The 15,362-nt window shown below is 38.1% G+C and overlaps 1 long non-coding RNA gene across 1 annotated transcript; it reads left to right on the top strand.

Annotated features, from left to right (window-relative positions):
• Window positions 1-2,846: 2,846 nt before the first annotated feature.
• On the top strand, window positions 2,847-14,126 carry LOC115264662 (uncharacterized). The gene is made up of 2 exons (XR_009999235.1): window positions 2,847-13,680; window positions 13,747-14,126. It is a non-coding gene; the product is annotated as an uncharacterized LOC115264662 (long non-coding RNA).
• Window positions 14,127-15,362: the final 1,236 nt, after the last annotated feature.

The following is a 15,362-nucleotide window of genomic DNA, read 5'->3' as shown; positions in this document are numbered from 1 at the left end:
AAACTATTACAGCAATAATATTTTTGCTTTCAGAGTGAAATTAATCAGTCAGTGAAGTGGTTTTGTAAGAACTAAAAATAATTTTCCTAACCAAATGTAACATCCTAGTAAGCGAAAAGCATCACGAAACTTTTACTAGTTTTTTTTTGTATTCCGTGTCGGGTACCTATTTCCATCACTGCGACCACTTTTTGATCTATTGTGATATAAAGCCCCTGAAAAGTTTTATTATAGCTATCAGGATGACGTACCACTGTTGTGAGTGATCGCCATCTTTTGATTAATAGCATTATCCCAGCATGGTTCGAAATTTCGAATGAACTGCACTATCGCACTGGGTGTTGTTCTCCAAATGTCAGAGGGTTCTATCAGCCCTTTGACGAAGAACTTACGTCTGATAGTAAAAAATGCCGGACAGTGACACAGTAGATGTTGTGAGTCTTCTTTATCTGTGCCGCAAAAGCGACACATATAATTTTGAAGTTTTCCCATAAGCTTCAAGTGATATCGGCTCGATATCAGATCTTTTTTAGAAAGATCCAGTATTTTGCGAGTCATAGAGACATTTTGGGACGATGAATCGCCTTGCCTGCCTCCATTCGTAGAGCACATGCAGATAGCCCACAAAAAGGTTCGGGCCCTATGAACCTGCTAACTTATCGGCTCTTTCATTTCCATCAATTCCGCAATGGCCAGGAACCTATACAAGTTGACATGATTACGGCAGGACAGTGTTTGAAGTGCCCATATAGCCGAGGCGGTAAACGCACGGGTATTCAGCTTGACCATGCTGAGGGTAACGGGTTCGATTCCCGGTCGGTCCAGGATCTTTTCGTAAAGGAAATTTCCTTGACTTCCTTGGGCATAGAGTATCTTCGTGCCTGCCACACGATATACACATGCAAAATGGTCATTGGCAGAGGAAGCTCTCAGTTAATAACTGTGGAAGTGCTCATAGAACACTAAGCTGAGAAGCAGGCTTTGTCCCAATGAGGACGTTACGCCAAGAAGAGAGAGAGAGAGTGTTTGAAGTGATTTAATGCACTCCCAAACATGTTTTGATGTACATACATGTCGCTGACTTAAAAGCATTTAGCGCTGCTTGGCTGTCAGACAAAATGCATATATTTGAATGCCTATAGTTTCTTTGCAAACATATACACTCCCGTTCAAAAGTTTGGGGTCACCCCCTCAAAAACATGTCATTTTTTTAGGCCCATATGTCCGCCAATTTGCGTCCAATTTCAAAACCCTAGGTTTCATTCAAAAGATAATAAGTCAAAGAAACTTTGAACATGATTTAAAAAAAAACTTTTACAAAGAATTTCGACCGGGATCGATCATCTTTTATACGGACGGTTCAAAATTGAACAACAAAGTGGGATCAGGAGTAAGTGGCCCAGGGATAGAATTGTCGATTCTCATGGGAAAGTAACCAACTGTATTCCAGGCAGAAATTCATGCAATTTTGGAATGCTCTAATACACTTCCGTTCAAAAGTTTGGGGTCACCCCCTCAAAAACATGTCATTGAAAGCGCAGTAGGCGTAGCCACGATCAGACGTGTTTTGTTTTGCTCGTCGCGTTTGCCAATTTTTTTTTGTGATTCTGCTGACGGTTTGGCCGGTGCTACGCCATCCGGATAGCTTCCGCGTGTGAAAGAGTGCTTGTCATGAATTTTAATAGTGAGAAATGGATTATTTGATTGTGGGAAAATATAATAATTTTCTAATGTATCGTGTGACAGGGGGGGGTTTAAAAATTGTGCGTGTTTGAATGCCATTGCTAAAGAAGTTTGGATTCGGAAACGGAGCGAGAGTGTGGGGAATGCAGTGGCGTTACGCCTTCCAGTAGTTTTCCATAGTAAAGTTGTTGTAAAGGCGCTATGACTGCAGTTTTCTTTCGTGTTTTTTTTTTTACGTATGTGGCTATGAAAGTACCGCCATGTCATCAGTGATTCGCGAGAGATAACAGAATCATCCCGCGTGGCTTAACATTCATATTTTTGTGGGAGCTAAAGTGACGTGTGTTCAAATGATGACTGACTGCAAGCACAACGGTGGCGAGACGAGGAGGAAGCCTGACTGCACAACGAAGACGTTCCCATGGTGATGGCAGCGCTACCTTGGATTGGATGGATTCCGGTGAGAATGTTCTGATTACTTTTACTTTTCAAAATGAACTAAATACGCGCCAGTTTCAAAGATTTTCTTTGAATCAGGAAGTGTGTTTGCATTATCATTGTCCAAATGACAACGGTAATGTACACATGCGGGGCTTATTGTAAGTGAAAGTGACTTCTGAATGGACGTGTCTCTCCAGCCATTCTGAAATGGGTCTCTGAATCTGCAATAGAGCTATCACCTTCTAACTCCCGGACTAAAGCTTTTTGCAATAGTATCAAAATGATATTGCAGAAAACTTTCTTCCATAATATCACTGCCGGACAGTGGGGGTTAGTTGGATCACACACACACACACACACCCTCAAAAACATGTAATTTTTTTAGGCCCATATCTCCGCCAATTTGCGTCCGATTTCAAAACCCTAGGTTTCATTCAAAAGATAATAAGTAAAAGAAACTTTGAACATGATTTAAAAGAAACTTTTTCAACAAATTTTGTATGTAAACTTAACCCAAAGTTGCCAAATTTTCTAAAAAATGAATATAAACTTACGGTAGTGTCGCTGGAAGTTGGGTCGACCAAATTTTAAGATGAGAGCGGTAATATGACACATTTTCTATTAGCCTTCAACTGCTTTTTACAGAACTTAGCTAAAAAATCTAGTTATTAAGTAAATTAATCCTTGATGTCATCGACCAAAAGTTTGGGGTCACCCCTCAAAATGCTGTATCGGCCGAAGATATCACCAAATCACTTTTCCATGTTTTACGATAGTGACCCCAAACTTTTGGTCGATGACATCAAGGATTAATTTGATGATGATGATGATGATAAAAGTGTACCCACCAACATCGCAAGGATTACCTATGGCTGCAGAATCATTCCGGAAGGGAATGATCTACCTGTTGGTTTGTTGTAGCAGGGTGAGTTAAAATCGCTGAATTCCTTCGGTAGTCAACAAAAAGTTGCTAGCTCATGACAAAAGACTGGCTACTCCACGAACTTAAGTCCGGTCATCAGTTCACAAAACTCCCGTAGGCTACCCCTCCCCGTGTGTGTGTATACCCAGCAATATGAACATTAAAATTTTAGAATATTATAAAACAGAATGATATTGCAAAAGAGCGTAAGTAAAGATATATAATGGAAAATATTGGAATACAATTAAAATAAATTACCTGATTACACCTGAGAGAGTATGGGGGATCATGAAGTTAACCTTTATAAATCATTTGTACTACACGTTGAAGAAAAAAGAACAATCTCACCCATACGACAGTTCGAATCGTTCCAATAGTTTTCTCCAAGAATAGCAGCTGGAGCATGCCACAGGTACACCAACCTCAACCTAAACGCTTGATCCTTCTTGTTTCAACCACAGAAATGCCTCTGCGTCTTGCTCCCAAAATTCGATAGTGAACTGGAATCGCCACATCAACCAGAGTTCCAACCAGCTCCAGCGGGAGTTGCGCAGCCATTGCGTAGCCACGTTTGCGGAACTTTCTTTTCCTTCTTTTCCGCCTTGGACTATTAAATGGTCCGGTTAACTGGATCACACCAACGTTCTTGTCATCACAATCGCAACCAAAACTGATACACCAATCGTGAACATCAGGATTTAAAAATTAGAAAAATTTGATTAAAAAATTGAAAATAAAAAACAGTGAGTTGGCATCATCACGAGAACCAAAAATAATTTTCAACTTATCCAAAGAAATTTTTTTAATTTCCTTCACGGATTTGAATCGTTTGTAAAACTCTGCAGAGATCAACAAAACATTTGTTGGTTTTTTCTTTTGCCGAAAATATACAGCAAAAGGACCAATAAATGTTGAAGGATATGTTTTCATACGAAAAGGTTTGGAAGAATTTTCCTTTGAATTCAAATTCTCCACAGGCATTGTTCCATTCCCGTCAGTTTCCATAATAGGAAAATGACGGGGGTAAATTAGTAAAGGAAGCACAATAAAAAATAAGACTAATAAAAATTATAACAATAAACTGAAAATAAAAGTATACTTCACCAAACAACTTCGATAAAAGCTTGAAGGTTCAGCCGCTTCACACTCCGAACCCAGGTCAACGAATCCAAACCACCGTCGAACAATAATCGATAAGAAGCTTGAAATTTCCTTCTTGATAATTTCTCCAAAGAATTGAAAAACAAACTTGAAGTTGACTAGCTTCGAACTCCGACTACAGTTCAACGAACTCCACCCGCTAACGAACGGAACCGCAAACGAACGAAGCTTCAAATTTCCTCCTTCTCCAAGACCGCAAATCCATAAGTTACCACCTTCGAAAACACCAAAACCAATCGCCTACAATCCGATGCCACCAGAAATCCGCCAAATTCAACCGTCGTAGTCTTGAAAATTTTCACTCCAGAAACGAGAAAAAACTGTCAGACGCAGGAAAAATCCAACCGGCCAAGTCAAGGCCTACTGCTGCAATGATGACATCAAGGATTAATTTACTTAATAACTAGATTTTTTAGCTAAGTTCTGTAAAAAGCAGTTGAAAGCTAATAGAAAATGGGTCATATTACCGCTCTCATCTTAAAATTTGGTCGACCCAACTTCCAGCGACACTACCGTAAGTTTATATTCATTTTTTAGAAAATTTGGCAACTTTGGGTTAAGTTTACATACAAAATTTGTTGAAAAAGTTTCTTTTAAATCATGTTCAAAGTTTCTTTGACTTATTATCTTTTGAATGAGACCTAGGGTTTTGAAATCGGACGCAAATTGGCGGAGATATGGGCCTAAAAAAATGACATGTTTTTGAGGGGGTGACCCCAAACTTTTGAACGGGAGTGTATTAGAGCATTCCAAAATTGCATGAATTTCTGCCTGGAATACAGTTGGTTACTTTCCCATGAGAATCGACAATTCTATCCCTGGGCCAGTTACTCCTGATCCCACTTTGTTGTTCAATTTTGAACCGTCCGTATAAAAGATGATCGATCCCGGTCGAAATTCTGGGCCATCGTCTCGCCACGAGCTTCGATCAGGGTTAAAAATTTGAAACAGACGGTCAAAATTGTACTTTTTCTCCATCCAGTCTTCATTGTTCACAACTATGGAGTTTATATTAAAAGTTTTTAGAATACTAAGATGCTCATTAGGGTCACCTTCCAAGAGGTTCGTAGATCTTTTAAACCTTAGATCACTCTTCCTAGTTTTCTCTGAGCGACGGATTCCATGGTTTTCTGCCACCAGACCAATGAGGCATAGGTAATCCTTGTACTATAGTAGTTTTTGAAGGATTAATCCTTCCCTGTCACACCACGGTCAATTTTTCCACGCGCTATTATGACTTACATCATCTGCGAAACCAATTATTTCAAATCCTTGTGATTCTAAATTTTTCAGAAGATCGTTAACTATCAAAGACCACAGAAGAGGTGATAACACGCCTCCTTGGGGGCACCCATTCACTGCTCTAACAGATATAGAGTAGTTTCCAATGTTTGCTGATATCTCCCTTTTGGCTAACATTCCATCAATCCAATCAACATCGCATTAACTGAAACCTCGTTTTATCATGGCCGTTGCTATTGAATTGTGGGATGAATTATCCCTCAATGTCAAGAAAAACAGAAAGAGCAATTTCTTTGGCATTCAAAGATTTTTCAAGTTTTGTAACAAGGTTATGCAGTGCTGTTACTGATGATTTACCCTCTTGGTAAGCAAACTGGTGCTTGCTGGGAGGATTCTCAATAAGATATGATGCTTTTATGTGCTCATCGATTATTTTTTCCATAGTTTTTAGTAGTACAGACGATAAGCTTATTGGCCTAAAGGATTTTGGCAGTGTTTTATCCTTTTTATTAGCCTTGGGGATAAAAATCACCCGTACTTGTCGCCACCCTACTGGAATGTTACTTGAAGATAAGCTGGCTTGGAAAAGTTTAGTTAACCCGGGAGGGGTCGCGTCGTGTACTGAGTATACGCCCCATGAAAAATGCACGCTTGTGGTACACAGCGCGAGCGCGGCGTCGCTTCAGGTAATCAAAGACGCGACTGCTCGAGGGTTGTTTGGCCAAAGCGCAACCATCAATCCTGTCTCTATTTAATCCAGTCGTTTCGCTCAGTATTTCACGATCATACGCCCTGGTTTCAATAACGCCAGTTTTTGATACAGTCACTAGCGTGTGCAGGGTTCTTGCTTAGGGGGGCACTATAATAATGGTGCAATATATGTATGATCAAGGTGCAAAATAGAATTATGGTGTTACACGCAATATGAATTCCCAAGTAGGGGTTTCAACATGTTGTGGTGCTAACATCGCCAAGTACTTCATATTGGGATTCTGGAGAAGGCTTCGGATGGTCATGATTTCAAGGCAATACGAAACTTTAATATGAAGTCATTATCTCGACTCTTATAAAATTTTATAAACGTATAAAATACAATGGAGAATATCTAGAAAATTATCAATTATAGAGAAAAATATTGTCGTTGTGGAATAATTTTGATCCTAGACAATTAGTGATGCTAGAATTGGAGAATGTCAGAACATTTTGATCGGAATCCTTGTTGCAATCTACAGAGATTCCTCCAGGATTTCTCCAAAGATTCGTGTTCCAAGAATTCCCCCAAAAAATCTTCCAATAATTCCTTCAGAAATTCCTCCAGGAAGTCTCATATATTTCTCCAGAAATTCCTCAAATAATTCTTCTAGGAATTCCTCCAGTAAATACTCCAGGAATTCTTCCAAAATTACCTCCAGGAATTCCTCCTGAAATTTCTTCTAGGAAAAATCCTCTAGAAATGTCTGCCAGAATTCCCCCAATATTTCCTCCAGGGATTTCTCTAAGAGTTGATCCACGGAATCCCCCAGAAAATCCTAAAGTAAATTCTGAAGAATATCTTCCTGGAATTCCTCGATAAATTCCTCCAGGAGTTCCTTCAGAAAATTACGCAGGAAATTCTCAATGAATTTGCTCAGGAATTCCTTTATCCAAGAATTCCTGCAGGAATTCATTCATAAATTTCTTCAGAAATTCCTCAAAAAAATCCTCCAGGTATTCGTTCAGAATTTGCTCGAGTAGTTCATTCAGACATTCCTCCAGAAATTCCTCCGAGATGCCTCCAGGGATTTCTCCTCGAAATTCATCCATGGACTTCACCAGAAAATCCTAAAGTAATTTCACCCGAAACTCTTCCAGGGATTCCTTCAGGAGTTCCTCGAATGATTCCGTGAGAAATTCCACCAGAGATTCCTCCATGGAATCTCCTAGGAATTTCTCCAGCATTTTTTTTCCTGAAATTTCTTCAGGAATTTCTCCAGGGATGCAATAATAAATGTCTTCAAGAATTACTCCAGATATTCCTTCAGAAATTCTTTGAGAAGTTCCTTCAGGCATATCTCCATTAATTTTCCAGAAAGCCTCATATATTTCACCAGAAATTCCTCTAATAATTCCTCTGGTAAATACTCCAATAATTCCTCCAGAAATTTCTCCTGAAATTATCTTTTAGGAATGACTGTCAGAATTCCTACAATATTTCTTCTAGGGATTCCTCCAAGAATTGATCCTCGCATTCCTCCAGATAATCCTAAATGAATTTTTAACGGAACTCTTCCAGGAATTCCTCATAGAATTCCTCGAAAAATTCCCCCATGGATTCCTCCAGGAAATTCTCAAGGCATTTCTTCAGGAATTCCTCCGAGGATTCATCCATGAAATTCTTCAGAAATTCCGCAAAAAATCCTCCAGGAATTCTTAAGAAATTTCTGCTTAAGGAAGAGCGCCAGAAATTCTACCAGGAACTCCTCCAGGGATTCCTCTAAAAAATCCTCTGGGAATTTTCACCAGAACTACAGCGATTTTCCCTTACATTCCTCAAAGAATTCCTCTAGAACTTTTTCAAGGAGTTTCTCAAGGAGTTCCTGCAGGGATTCGTTAAAAAATTCTTCAGGAATTCATTAAAAAAAATCCTTCAGAAATTCCTCGAGGAGTTCCTTCAGAAATTTCTCCATATATTTCTCCAGAATTTCCCCAAATAATTCCTCCAGTAAATACTCCAGAAATTTCCTCAGAATGACCTCCAGGAATTCCTCCAGAATTACCCCAGGAATTCCTCTTGTTCTACAAATTCCTCCAGAAAATTCTAAAGGAATTTCTCCCGGAACTCTTCCAGGATTTCCTCCTGGAATTTCTCGAGCAATTCTTCCATGGATTCCTCGAGGAAATTCTCAAGGACTTCTTCAGGGATTCATTCCTTCAACGATTTATTCATGAATTTCTTCAAAAATTCATCCAGAAATACCTCCAGGAATTACTCAAGAAAATCCTCTAGGAATTTCTGTCAGAATTCCTCCAGGGAATCTTAAAGGAATGTTTCCCGGAACCCTACCAAGAGTTACTTCAGGGATACCTCCATGGATTCCTCCAGGAATTTCTCCAGGATTTTTTTCAGGAATTTCTTCAGAAATTCCTCCCTCCATGGATTCTACAAGAAATTTTGCAAGGCATTCATCCAGGGATTTTTCCAGAAAATCCTTCACGGAATCCTCCACATAATCCTAAATCAATTTCTCCTAGAACTCTTCTAGGAATTCCTCCAGGGATACTTCCATGGAATCCTCATGAAATACCTCCAGGGATTGCTGCCGGAATTCCTACAGAAAATTCTCTAAGAATTTCTGCCAGAATTCCTCCAATATTGTCTCCAGGGATTCTTCCAGAAATTCCTCGACTAATTCCTCCAGAAAATCCTAAACGATTTTTTTCCGGATCTTTTCCGGGAATTTCTCTAGGAATTCCTCCAGAGATTTCTTCAGGAATTCATCCATGAGTTTCTTCTGAAATTGCTAAAAAAAATCCTTCATTAATTCCTCGAGGACATTCCTCCAGGAAGCTTTAAATATTTGTCCAGAAATTCCTTAAAGAATTTTTCCAGGAATTTCTCTAGTTATTCCTCTAAGAATTCATAAATGAATTTCCCCAAAAAAATCTGGAGGAATTCATCCAGAAATACCTCCCGGAATGCAAACATGGATTCTCACAGAAATTTTTCCAGAGATTCCTGAAGAAAATCATCCAGGAATTTCTCCAGGCATTCGTCCAGGAATGTATAGCAAAAAATACCTCAAAGAAGTCTTTCGGGAATTCCTTCAGGAATTCCTCCATTCATTCCTTCAAAAATTTCTTCAGTAATTCCATCTTGAATTTCTACAGGGATTCTTCCAAGAATTTCTGCAAGGTTACCTTAAGGAATTCCTGCTCGGATTTCTCCAAAAAATCCTGAAGAAATTTCTCCCGGAACTCTTCCTGAAATTCCTCGAGAAATTTTTCCAGGGATTTCTACAGAACTTTTTTCATGATTTTTTTTCTGGATTTTTCCAGGAATCTCTCTAGAAATTTCTCTTGGGACAACAATAGCACAGTTAAACATTTCCGGGTTTTCTTTCGAAGTTTGGCTAATCGGTTATTCCACCAATCTTTGTTCGTGGAGAGTTACTTAGCAGTGCAACTTTTATTAAATGCATTCAAAATAAAACTAGATATTTGTTTTGAACTTTCTTCAAGTTCTGTGCATGAGTTTGAGATGGTGAGTAATGTGTTTACTCCAGCTCTCAGCTCTGCATTGTAAAGCTCCCAGTTTGCTTTTCTGGGATCTCTTATAGTTTGTGTGAGTTGTTTACCAGCCTCATACTCGAATAAGATTTGCATGTGATCCGATAATGATGCTTCATCAGATACATACATGCCAATTTTTTATTTTTTCCGAGATTTTCGGACTACACAGTGTCAAATCGAGAACTTCCTGCTTTATTGCGTTTATAAATATTGGTACTAGTTTACTAAATGTATTGTTATTTCAAAGAAAATGCCTAAAAGTAAATATTTCAAGAAAAATTTTAAGCATAAATGTATATTCATGTTCAAAGAAATGGATGGCCTAATCGGATTAAGCAAGCGGATTGCTGAAAAGTTAGAAACATTCATTCAAATTTTCATTACATGTGTGATACTGTTATGACAACGAATTTTTGATCGTGTCTTTATATAGAACATATATATGGGTCACAATTTAACACGGAAGGGATGTAAAACATATCAACACTCACAGGAAATTTTACGTTTGAGCGGTGCCGCCATCGCGGTGTAGAGCTTGAAACATTTTTAAAGGAAATTTTGTTACCTAAAAAAATAATAGGGGTACTCACGAAACAGATTAAATTGCTGCGTAAGCCATGATTTTCTGCTTATTTGAAATGTTTCACGATTTTGCGAATGAAATAATCAAAGATTGCTTTGGTGATCGCGACGTTTATTCAGTTTAATCAGTTTACGCTGTTTAGTGAATCCCCCTAATGATTTACTGTGTGTACTTAGAAGTGCCATTATAATGCGAGATGATCACAATTATCTGAGTTTTATATATGTTTTCATCAACCGTGCAAATATATATTCGTATACATTTTTGAGAGATTTTAGGAGCACAGATTTACACCGCAATGCACTGTACGTCCCCAGTAGAACATCAATTTTTCAGCACTGTTTCACATTTTTTGGAATAACTCCAAAATTAATGTAAATATCGTTATGAATATTGGAGTGAAAGTAGTGCACAAGTTGTAAAATCGGGGAAAATTTCCAAATGTGACACTCGAGTGTAAAAAAAGAAAACATCTTGAAAAATGAGCCCATTTTTTTAAGTTGACATGATATTTCATTACTTTTACATGATATGTCATATTAACTTCTGTGACATCCTACGCTCTTATTATGTGCATTAGACCTGTTCACTTTGAAACTTTTTTTCTCCGATTCTCCGTGACACATCAAATTGTCAATCCACATGCAAAAACAAGTCTTCAGTCCAAAATTGAGCCAAATTGATAAAGATTTAAAGGTGTATCAAATCGATTTTGTGTTTTTAGCCGTTTTCACAGAAATTTACTCATAAATCCAGAAAATTGCTCCGAAAGGGTGAAAATACCGTTAGGATATAGTTAGTACAATACTCTACAACTTTGCCGAAGATACTACGGTGTTTAAATTGCTTATTTCGAAGCTATTCAATAATTTTGTTGAAAAATCACGAAAAAACACGATATTTTTACGATTTTACATATAAAAGTCATGTAATTTTACATTATTTTACGTGACTAAATTAATTAGCAATTTCTCCTTTGTGTAACGAACATTTCGTCCATACACCGTTTTTGTGTAGGAATTCGTTTTCAATGACTAATTATCAAAAGTATGTCACGTTGATACTAAAAATCGCGTAGAGTTGCCAGCACGAATTAAAACAAAGTTACCCATGATTAAGACGTCATGCCATCGTATTCTAATGTCTTTTGATTCAAGTATCAGAAATGGCGCAGTTGATAAGGCTCGAGCCTGCGGATCAGAAGGTCCCACGTTCAAGCTCAAATACATAATAAACTTTTTTTTCTTTCTTTGTAGCAGTTAGGATGATGAATCTGCCATCAGCCATGGCCCATGACTTACACGCAATCTCCCAAATAATGATGATCGGGACCTGCCAATTAAGTCCATTCCAGGACTAGCTAGATATTTAGTTTACTTGTTGACAAGAAATCGTGTCGACGAGATTAGCTGGACGAAATATTGGACATCTGTTTGATACCGATTAATTTCAGGGTTCCTGATTTCCACTTTTTATCTTCTTCCACATTCGAAGACAGTCAGCAGCGAACGGTTGTCGCATTAGTTCGTGTGTATGCTTGTCAGCGACGACAGCAAACTCCGGCGAACGGTGGGAAGCCACACTTGGAAATTACTCATTCGTCAACATTCGCATCGCAAGCGAATGCGATTCGTGAGTGATGCGATTGATATTGTGCATACGAATTTTTGATGTTTTCGAATTATTTTCTTTGCTAATCTAGCATTTCAACAACAATACAGTAAAAATGTATGCATTACATGCAGAAATTCTCTTCTACTTATGATAATAGCCGCTTCGATCGCTCACCAGCATTTTTCACCACTCGCCATTCATTCATTCGCTTGCGATCCAAACTGCGACGAATGGCAACGAATATTCATGTCTAGCAGCTGGCCCATCGCTTCCCACTGGTGATGGGGTTGCGTGTTTGATCACGACGATCCGTTTGCTGCATCTTTCTCGATTCGCTTCAGCAAAGAGGAGTGAATATGAATGGAGTGAGGCGAATATACCGATCCTTGATTAATTTAGCTAAAACAATTCAATACGATGATGGAACTGCCTCTGGATGCAAAATTTATCATACAATTGTGGAGATTATATACTTGCATCTATCTAGCCACAAGCAACACAACTACACGATGAAGGGAAACTTCATTCTTACTATGCACTCTACGGTTTCGAAGCAAGGGTCTGATGCCAAATTGCAATGAGATGCAAAGCGTAGTCTCATTAACTTACAGCTGGATCGAGACGCAAAAAATCCTGTGCCAGGGCTCGAACCTTGAATCTTCGAATCAGCAGTCTCATGCTCAACCATCTACACCAAATTGAAACTGATGCACATGCGACAAAGAAATGTAATGACGTTTCAATCATGGGTAACTTTGTTCAATTTTGTGCTGGCAACTCTATGCGATTTTTAGTATCAACGTGACATACTTTTGATAATTATTCAATGGAAACGAATTCCTACACTAAAATGATGTATGGACGAAATGTTCGTAACACATAGGAGCAATAGCTAATTAAATTAGTCACTTAAAACAATGTAAATTTACATGACTTTTACATGAAAAACCGTAAAAATATTGTATTTTTTCTCGATTTTTTAACGAAAATTGTTGAATAACTTTGAAATAAACAATTTAAACACCGTAGTGTCTTCGGCAAAGTTGTAGAGTATTGTTCCAACTATATTTTAACGGTGTTTTCGATACCTTTTCGGAGCAATTTTCTGGATGTTGGAGTACATTTTCTTGAAAATGCTCGAAAAAACACAAAATCGATTTGATACACCTCTAAACCTTTATCAATTTGGCTCATTTTTGGACTGAAGACTTGTTTTTGCATGTGGATTGATAATTTGATGTGACACGGGTAGGCCAAAAAGAAGTGAACAGGTCTAATGTGCATCATGTGTCACAAAATGTGATATGCTCAACTGGAAAACTGGAGACTGATATGCTCAGCTCATTATCGACTAGACCCTCTTTCTATCTGGGCCCCTCAATTATGATTATTTAACCCAAAATCGATTTATCCTATTCTGTTCAAGTTGAGACAAACCTTTGTCGCATTGGGTGTATTGTCGCAATAAATGCAGGATGCGACATTGTCATTTTTGTTGCGTGATGGTTGTAATTTGATTTAATGATTGTCATGATTGGTTTTCATGTTATTTAAAAAGTATCCTCTTTACAGCATCGAGTGGAATTCATTAAATTCTATTTACACCTCATCTTAATTGGTTACGTGCTGCAAATTGTTAATCTATTGTTTGGTTGCATCGGAGCTGGTATCGACATAAGAAACAGCGGCAAAACGGCTTATGACATCAGTACAGCAGCAATGGTTACGACAATGTCGTACTTTTCTTATATATCAATTGCAACTGGTAAGTTCTGTTTATTCAGCAGTGATATCATTGCTATTTATTATTTTTTTTATCTTTTCTTTTCAGTTCAATATACTTTGATTGTTTGGATACTCAAAGGTGTAATTAGCACTAGTTCGAATAATAGCATGCGTTTGGTGACGTCTGGGGATGCAGCTTAAATGGCCTAAGTTAAGAGTGGGGTATTAAACAAACATACCAATATCTAAAATACAGTAGGTGCTAGTGTTCACACAGCTAATAACAAGATGTATTAACCCGGGAGCGGTCGCGTCGTGTACTGAGTACACGCACCAAGAAAAATGCACGCTTGTGGTACACAGAGTGAGCGCGGCGTCGCTGCAGGTAGTCAAAGACGCGACTGCTCGAGGGTTAACATTCAAAAATAAATCTAAAAGCAAAAATTAAAAACTTGCTCGACAAGGCATATTTTTACGAGCACCTTATCTTTTGAATCTTCTACCATAAAAAAAAAAACTCTAGAACATACCGAAGACTTCCATCGATTGGCCGGGAAAAAGCACTTTTCTCATCCTATCATTCTGCTTCAATTACTCATAATTGAAACGCACAGAACCGTGCATAATGTGTTCATTCCTCGCTTATTGCAACTGGCCATTGAATGTTCTGAGTGCAGCAAAGATGCACTGAGAAAAATCTATCAAAAGCTGCAACCCTTTTCAATTTTCCGCTCAAATTTAAAACATCCAGGTAGCTACCTTCATCTCGCAAGATTTATTATGGTATGAAACACATTCCTTCATATTTCTTGGAAACAAATGCATACCAGTTCACCTCCGCAGTCAAACCGTTTTGGTACGATTCCTCCAATTAACCGGGCTAACTAGCAAACACTTTTAGCTTGGCTGTTCCTTATTATCGGAAGGATTTCAATTATACTGCTCAATTCAACTGACTCTGGGGTGTTAACAGTGCTTGCGAGTGTAAACAGAATCAACCGGCAATCTGCAATCAGCGTCGAAAGCGAGAAAAAGTGGCAATCAGTACCGTTTGCTTTTCATCATCGCAAGGCGAAGGTGTTTTAAAGCATTGTTCTCATGTAAATGAGAGGATTCAAGATTTGCGTCTTGTTTTGCTAAATATTTAACAAATGTTTATTTAAAAACGCGCGGCTTTAAAAGGATACTAGACATTTGCATATGGAGTAAAAGTATTCAGCGAATTGACATCAGTACCGTAAACCGGGGTCAAATTGATCTCCGGGTCGAAATTGATCAGACGTTTTTCAGTTAGATCAAGCATACTTTACATAGTTTCCTTCCAAGTATCGCGATGTAGGAATCCTATACTAAACGGTACATGTAAGGAAAATATTTAAAATATACTTTGTCTAACGAAAAAACGTCTGATCAATTTCAACCCGAAGATCAATTTGACCCCGGTTTACGGTAGTGATTTTTCGTAAAAATGTGTTTCGATGGGGTCGAAACAGAGGGTTTCTGAGGGATTTAAGTGAGAGAGAAGAGAGACAACTGGCTTGAGTTTAAGGATCAAATCAAATTGGCACATTGCATATTCAAAAATTAAAAATGCAGATTTCACATTCATATTTTAATTGTTTTATTCCTATCAAAAGTTATCTGCAGTTTTGAAAATAAACCACGTTTTCTCCATGGAAGAAGAAAAAGACATCTCTATTTTTTTTATATGTTTTGTATAAA

The sequence above is a fragment of the Aedes albopictus genome, chromosome 3 (assembly GCF_035046485.1).
Source record: "Aedes albopictus strain Foshan chromosome 3, AalbF5, whole genome shotgun sequence".
NCBI lineage: Eukaryota > Metazoa > Arthropoda > Insecta > Diptera > Culicidae > Aedes > Aedes albopictus.
The sequence above is the reverse complement of the archived record's forward strand: the minus strand, read 5'-3'. Positions and strand labels throughout refer to the sequence as shown.